The sequence below is a fragment of the Carcharodon carcharias genome, chromosome 15, assembly GCF_017639515.1.
Source record: "Carcharodon carcharias isolate sCarCar2 chromosome 15, sCarCar2.pri, whole genome shotgun sequence".
Taxonomy (NCBI): domain Eukaryota; kingdom Metazoa; phylum Chordata; class Chondrichthyes; order Lamniformes; family Lamnidae; genus Carcharodon; species Carcharodon carcharias.
This window is the reverse complement of record NC_054481.1, coordinates 5,413,393-5,419,483: the sequence shown is the minus strand read 5'-3', so window position 1 is coordinate 5,419,483 and position 6,091 is coordinate 5,413,393.

Sequence of the window (6,091 nt, the reverse complement as noted above, 5' to 3'; positions counted from 1 at the left end):
TATATTGGGTGGGTACATTGGGTGGGTATGTTGGGTGGGCACAGTGGGTGGGTACAGTGGGTGGGTACAGTGGGTGGGTACAGTGGGTGGGTACAGTGGGTGGGTACATTGGGTGGGCACGTTGGGTGGCTATGGTGGGTGGGTACGGTGGGCGAGCACGGTGGGTGGGTACGGTGGGCGGGCACGATGGGTGGGTACGGTGGGCGGGCACGGTGGGTGGGTATGGTGGGTGGGTACGGTGGGCGGGCACGGTGGGTGGGTACGGTGGGTGGGCACGGTGGGTGGGCACGGTGGGTGGGTATATTGGGTGGGTACGTTGGGTGGGTACGGTGGGCGGGCACGGTGGGTGGGTACATTGGGTGGGTACGTTGGGTGGGCACAGTGGGTGGGTACGGTGGGTGGGTATGGTGGGTGGGTACAGTGGGTGGGTACAGTGGGTGGGTACGTTGGGTGGGCACGGTGGGTGGACACGGTGGGTGGGCATGGTGGTGGGTACATTGGGTGGGTACGTTGGGTGGGTATGGTGGGTGGGTACGGTGGGCGAGCACGGTGGGTGGGTACGGTGGGCGGGCACGATGGGTGGGTACGGTGGGCGGGCACGGTGGGTGGGTACGGTGGGTGGGCACGGTGGGTGGGCACAGTGGGGGAGTATGGTGGGTGGGCACGGCTGGTGAACCCTGGAGTGGCCAGGAATCGCTCCGCCAACCCGCGATCGGCTCCTGACCGCGATTTCACACACGGCTGGCCAATGAACGGCCAGGCAGCGTGACACGTGCGCTAGCATTCTCAGCGATGCCGGGATGGGGACGGGGTAGGAGGGCGAGCGCTGAAGCCACCAGGGGGAGAGCGGGAGAACGCACACTGGAAGCCCCCCTGAAGGCACAGAGAGCGGCCCCTGGGAACTGGCAACTTCCAAAATCGAAAAGAAATAGTTTGAAGGTATGAAAGAAAAAAGTGTCCCCACATGGGGACTCACTCACATCAACATAAACATCATCAAAAAATTAGGTCAAAACATTTAAAAAAAAACATTAATGGCGGAAACCTCATCCGGCCCCCCCTCCTCAGTGGTGCCGGGGTGGGAGCAGGGGAGAGTGCGAGAGCTGGGCGGGTGGGGTGGGGGGAGTGGGGGTGGTGCACCGCTCATTGAGAGCTCCCTGAAGGCACAGAGGGAGCTAAAGGATTTAAAAATTAAGAATAAAGATTTGAAAAATAAGGGAAAGCTGTCAACACACGTGACTCTGTCAGATCAACGGTTGGGGTGGGGGGGTGGGGGTGCGGGGGACATTAACAAAGAGTTTAAACGTTTTTTACTGTTTTTTTTTAAATTCACTGTTGGAAGCCTCATCCCACCCGTGGATGAGGTTGTGCAAAAAATGCAAAGGCCGCCTGGCTTATTGCCTGTCCGCCAAAGGTAAGGTTGGAGGGGCAACGAAAAATTCAACTTAATTATCAGCAGGGAGACCAAGTTGGCAGGAAGGGGTGGGGGGGGGGGTGGCGTGGGGAGTGGGGTGGGGGTGGGGGGGGGGGGGTATAATTTGCTGCCCACCTCAAGTCCACCAGGATGGAAAATCAGCCTCAATAAGTATTGCGATTTTTTTTGTTTCTGTTTCTGATGTGTCAGCATTCAATCTAATGAATTTCTGAGAAGCTCACTCAAATCTAACTTTTCTTGCAGTTGTCCAAAAGAATTGCACCTCAGAAAGTTTCAAGCCTTAAGGAAACTTGGAGAGTTGGAGTGAGTGGTTAATAGCTGTTCCGCTTTCATTTTATAAAACATGCCTCAAGCATTTCACAAGTTACATTATGCTGAAGTGGCTAATTAATTTAGCCATAAATATTCACCGACAGGCCCCATGTCAAGGCTAAAGCTTCAGGTTAACTGAGTTTATTAAACTAACTAGAAAAGATGCAACAGCATCTCACAGAGCTGGACCCAGAGGGACAGCTTCTTTAGCTGATGTATTTTTAGCCTCGAACTTTCCAGCAAGCTTTGCATGAAAGATCGATCGTCCCTTTTAGTTCCCCAAGTTCCCTCTTTCCCCTTGTCAACCAATCAAAATTCCTCAAGAGGTTATTCCAGAGGCTGACTGAATCATTATGGATGTTAAGAATACAAAAAGAACCTAATAATTATTTGTTATATATCCACATATTGTCAAGATTAACCATAATTGGTGAAAAATAAATGTTAGCGCTTTGCCTATCACCCATGGCAACCATATCATCAATAGTGGAATAAAAACAGAAAATGCTGGAAAAACTCAGCAGCAAATGCGGAGACAGAAACAGAGTTAACATTTCGAGTCTGTATGGTTCTTCTTCAAAGCTAAAGAGAATTAGAAATGTGATGGGTTTTATACTGTTTAAGTGGGGGTGGAGCAGGAGAAGCAAGATAGAAGGTCAGTGATAGGTGGGAGCTGAGGAGAGATTGACAAAGAGGATTGTTGATAGTGGATGCAGTTGAGTGAACTGAATATTTTGAGGAATTTCATGTTTCAGCACAGTAAAAATGTGAACAGCCATTCCTATAAATCCCATATATGCACCTATAATCTTTGTACCGATGAGTCAAAGATGCAGTCAAACTAATCAAAACACAAGTTTTCTTAGCTCACGCAACAGTAATAAAATGCACCAAGAGTTCCCCAAACGATGATATCAAAAACTGTTCTGTGCCACAAAGGTAGTTCGCTCATTATCTTCTCCCCGTTCATTATAAGGAAGCAGGAGAATTAATGGATAGGTTAATTTGGATCAGGATAGGATCTCTTGACACAGTAATAAATAGCCAAGAATTATCTCCCTCCCCTATCATCCAGGGAATGACTTGTAACACCGAGACTTTAAGAAAATGAAGCAGTAAGATTTATGTTAAAATTAAAAATATATATTTCTGCTGCTAGTGGCAAAGGGAAGGTGGTGGGGTGGAAATTCAGGGTTGTTGTTGGGCCCATTGTATGTGCTATTTATGGAGCACACACTCAAGCAGAAGGCCAAACCTATACCCAAAATTGGGCTCAGGTTTCATTAGCGCTACTTGGGTGATCTGCAGTCACCTCCACAGGTATCTTGTCCACTTTAAAACAACGAACATGGATTGTTTGCTTCACCAACAGAGACCCAGAGATAACTTGCAGGGCGTGGGTGAGGGGAAGGTGGTAAATAGGTTGGGGTTGGGCAAGTGGCAACAAGGGAATTCAATATTCAAGCGCAAATAAATATGAAGCTGGGGGAAGCACTTTTGCTCCTCCTGGGACTTCAGCTACCTGAATATCAACCGGGATACGAGCAGTGTGAAGGGCGCAGAGGGCACAAAATTCTTGAACTGCATTCAAGAGAACTTTTTCAGCCAGAATGTAATAAGCCCAATAAGAGGAGGGTGCAATTCTAGATTTAATCCTAGGTTAGCCTTAGGAAATGAAGCTGGGCAAGTGGATGAAGTAGCAGTGGGGGACCATTTTGGAAATAGTGACCTTAACACAGTTAGATTTAGCATCATTATGGAAAGGCAAATATAGAATAGGAGCAAAAGTTACAAATGGGGGAAGACAAATTTTACAAAGCTGAGAGGTGAACTGGTGAAAATGGACTAGATACAGCTACTAACATGGAAAACTGTGTCAAACCAGTGGGAAGTATTCAAAAGTGAGATTCTACAGGCACAGTGTAGACATATCCCCACAAAGAAAAAGGGCGGTACTGTCAAATCCAGAGCCCCCTGGTTATCCAGAAGAATACAAGGTAAGATAAAGCAGAAAAAGAAAGCTTATGACAGTCAGAAAAAGCTCAATACTGTAGGCAGCCTAGAGGGATATAGAAAGTACAGGGGTGAAGTAAAAAAGGTAGTTAGGAAAGCAAAGAGAGAATATGAAAAAACCTTGGCAGTTAAAATCAAATAAAGCATAAAGATGTTTTACCAGTACATCCAGAGTAAGAGAATAACTATCAGAGATTTACTTGGCAACTTGTGGGCTCATGTAGAAGATGTGGACAGGGTTCTCAATGAGTGCTTTGTCTCTGTCTTCACTAAGAAGAGGGATGAAGCAGACATTCTCGTTAGGGAGGAGGAATGTGAATATTAGACACAATAAACATAATGAGAGTTCAAGGAGAGCAGAGACCTGAGAGTGTAGTGGAGCTGGAGGAAGTGTGAGTGATAGGGAGCAGCTTGGGCATGGTGGGATGTGAACACAAAATTGATCATTTTAAATTCAAGCTAAAGCCAAGAAAGGAGCCAATGTAATCAGCCAGCACAGGGCCGATGGGTGACCTGTAACAGTAACAGGTGTGACAACATTCAAATTCTATCCTGGTGTGTCTTAGGAAAACATTGGCCAAGATTTTTAGGATGGCGAGATTTTCCTTTCCACATCCGGACAGTTGGCAGAGAACACATTCCTGCTGTCACTGCCTGAACTACAGCCATTTCACAATCCAACAAGCATTAACAAGGACTTCCACCCCTTACATGGGAGAAAGCCCCGCCTTGGAGAGGTGCTGGCCACTCTGATTGGCCAGCAGCTATCTAGTCCCTGCAGCGCCAGAAGCTGCAGTGGACAAGACTGGGACTGCATGCAGTCCCTGGAGCCTAAGCCCCAGGAGACCAGGACCAAGTAAAAGTGGGGGTTTCAGGATGGTGAGGGGAGGGGAGGCCCAGGGGGGTTGGGCAGAGGAGGTTGGGGTTATTGGTAGAGAGGCTGGGGGGGGGGTGCGGATGTGGGGAGGGAGGACCTGCAGGGGCTGGACTGTCTTGGGGAAGTGCCTGATGTGTTATGATGTGGCAGATGATGTGTGCCAGGCACATCAAATCCACAAGGGAAAATTGATCCCGTGGTCACGACAGTTTTGCAATTTGTATTTATTTCAAGATGCCTGCCCTGAATTCAGAAGTAATAAGCCCACCAAGACTTCAGAGATTTTTAGAAAACTAAATTAAACATTTATTAACAAAAGAAAAGATTTCAAGCACATACATTGGTCTACAAATTACAATTATAATAACTCCTAAAACCCCTAATTAATCCGGCTTCCAGTTACACCCCTGTTAAAGCAACAGTAAAAACAAATAGATTTTAAATAAATCTAGGCAAGTCAACACAGTACCCTAGACAGTAGAATTCAAAGTGGCTTTTCACAACTTCAGTTAATGCACAAATACTGGAGACTTCTCACACTTCTGGTAGATCTTACAATGCCTTCCCTAACACATAGCCTCATTTTCCTTAATACATGTTTCTCCCTTTTAATGTAAATCCCATTGTTCCCGTATGTCTTTGGAACTTTACATTTTTCATAATATAAATCTTTTCATGGTGCTAATATTGTTAGTAAGCTTTGGGAAAAATAAACACATTGGGGCTAGCTTCCCTGGCTAGGTGTAACATCCTAACATCTCTTTTGAAATTCAAACTGCCCTGATTTATCTAAAAATGCAAATTCTCCTCACCTCACATTCTAAGTCATCAGCCATGTTTACGTATTTAGCATTTCAAACTTAGCTTCTTTTGATGAGTCAAAGCCTCCAGACCAGCTGTCTCCAATTCAATTAAATCCCCCTCACACACACACACACACACACATACACAGAAACTATCTAAACCCCATTATTAACCTACTTTTACAATACAAAACAATAATATTATGAGAATTATTTTACTTTCATGACAGAAGTTAAAAAGCGGGTTGCTGATGGAAGCGTACCCCCTCACCACCCCTCCTGGCCTGAACCTCATTTACTTCTGGTTCACCCACTTCAAGGAAAGCTAACCCTGACAGGTCTTCAGACTCAGGTAAATTTTTATGGTGAGCGCCCAGAAATATTTGTGGTGCTACAAAATCACCTGCGTCAGGTAGCAGAAAGGAAATCGCAGTGACAGGTATAGCATGGCCAGGAGCTCCTGAGCCCAATTAAAAACCTCATAGTTGATTGTTGGCTTTAGTGTTAGGCAGATGATTGTGTTTTCTTTACATTTATGGGTTGTGGATGCCGCTGGCTGGGCCAGCATTTATTGCCCATCTCTAATTGCCTCTAATCTTTAATTTGTTACTCAATTAATTCGGGTACTAATTTATTTTCTTATTCATTCAT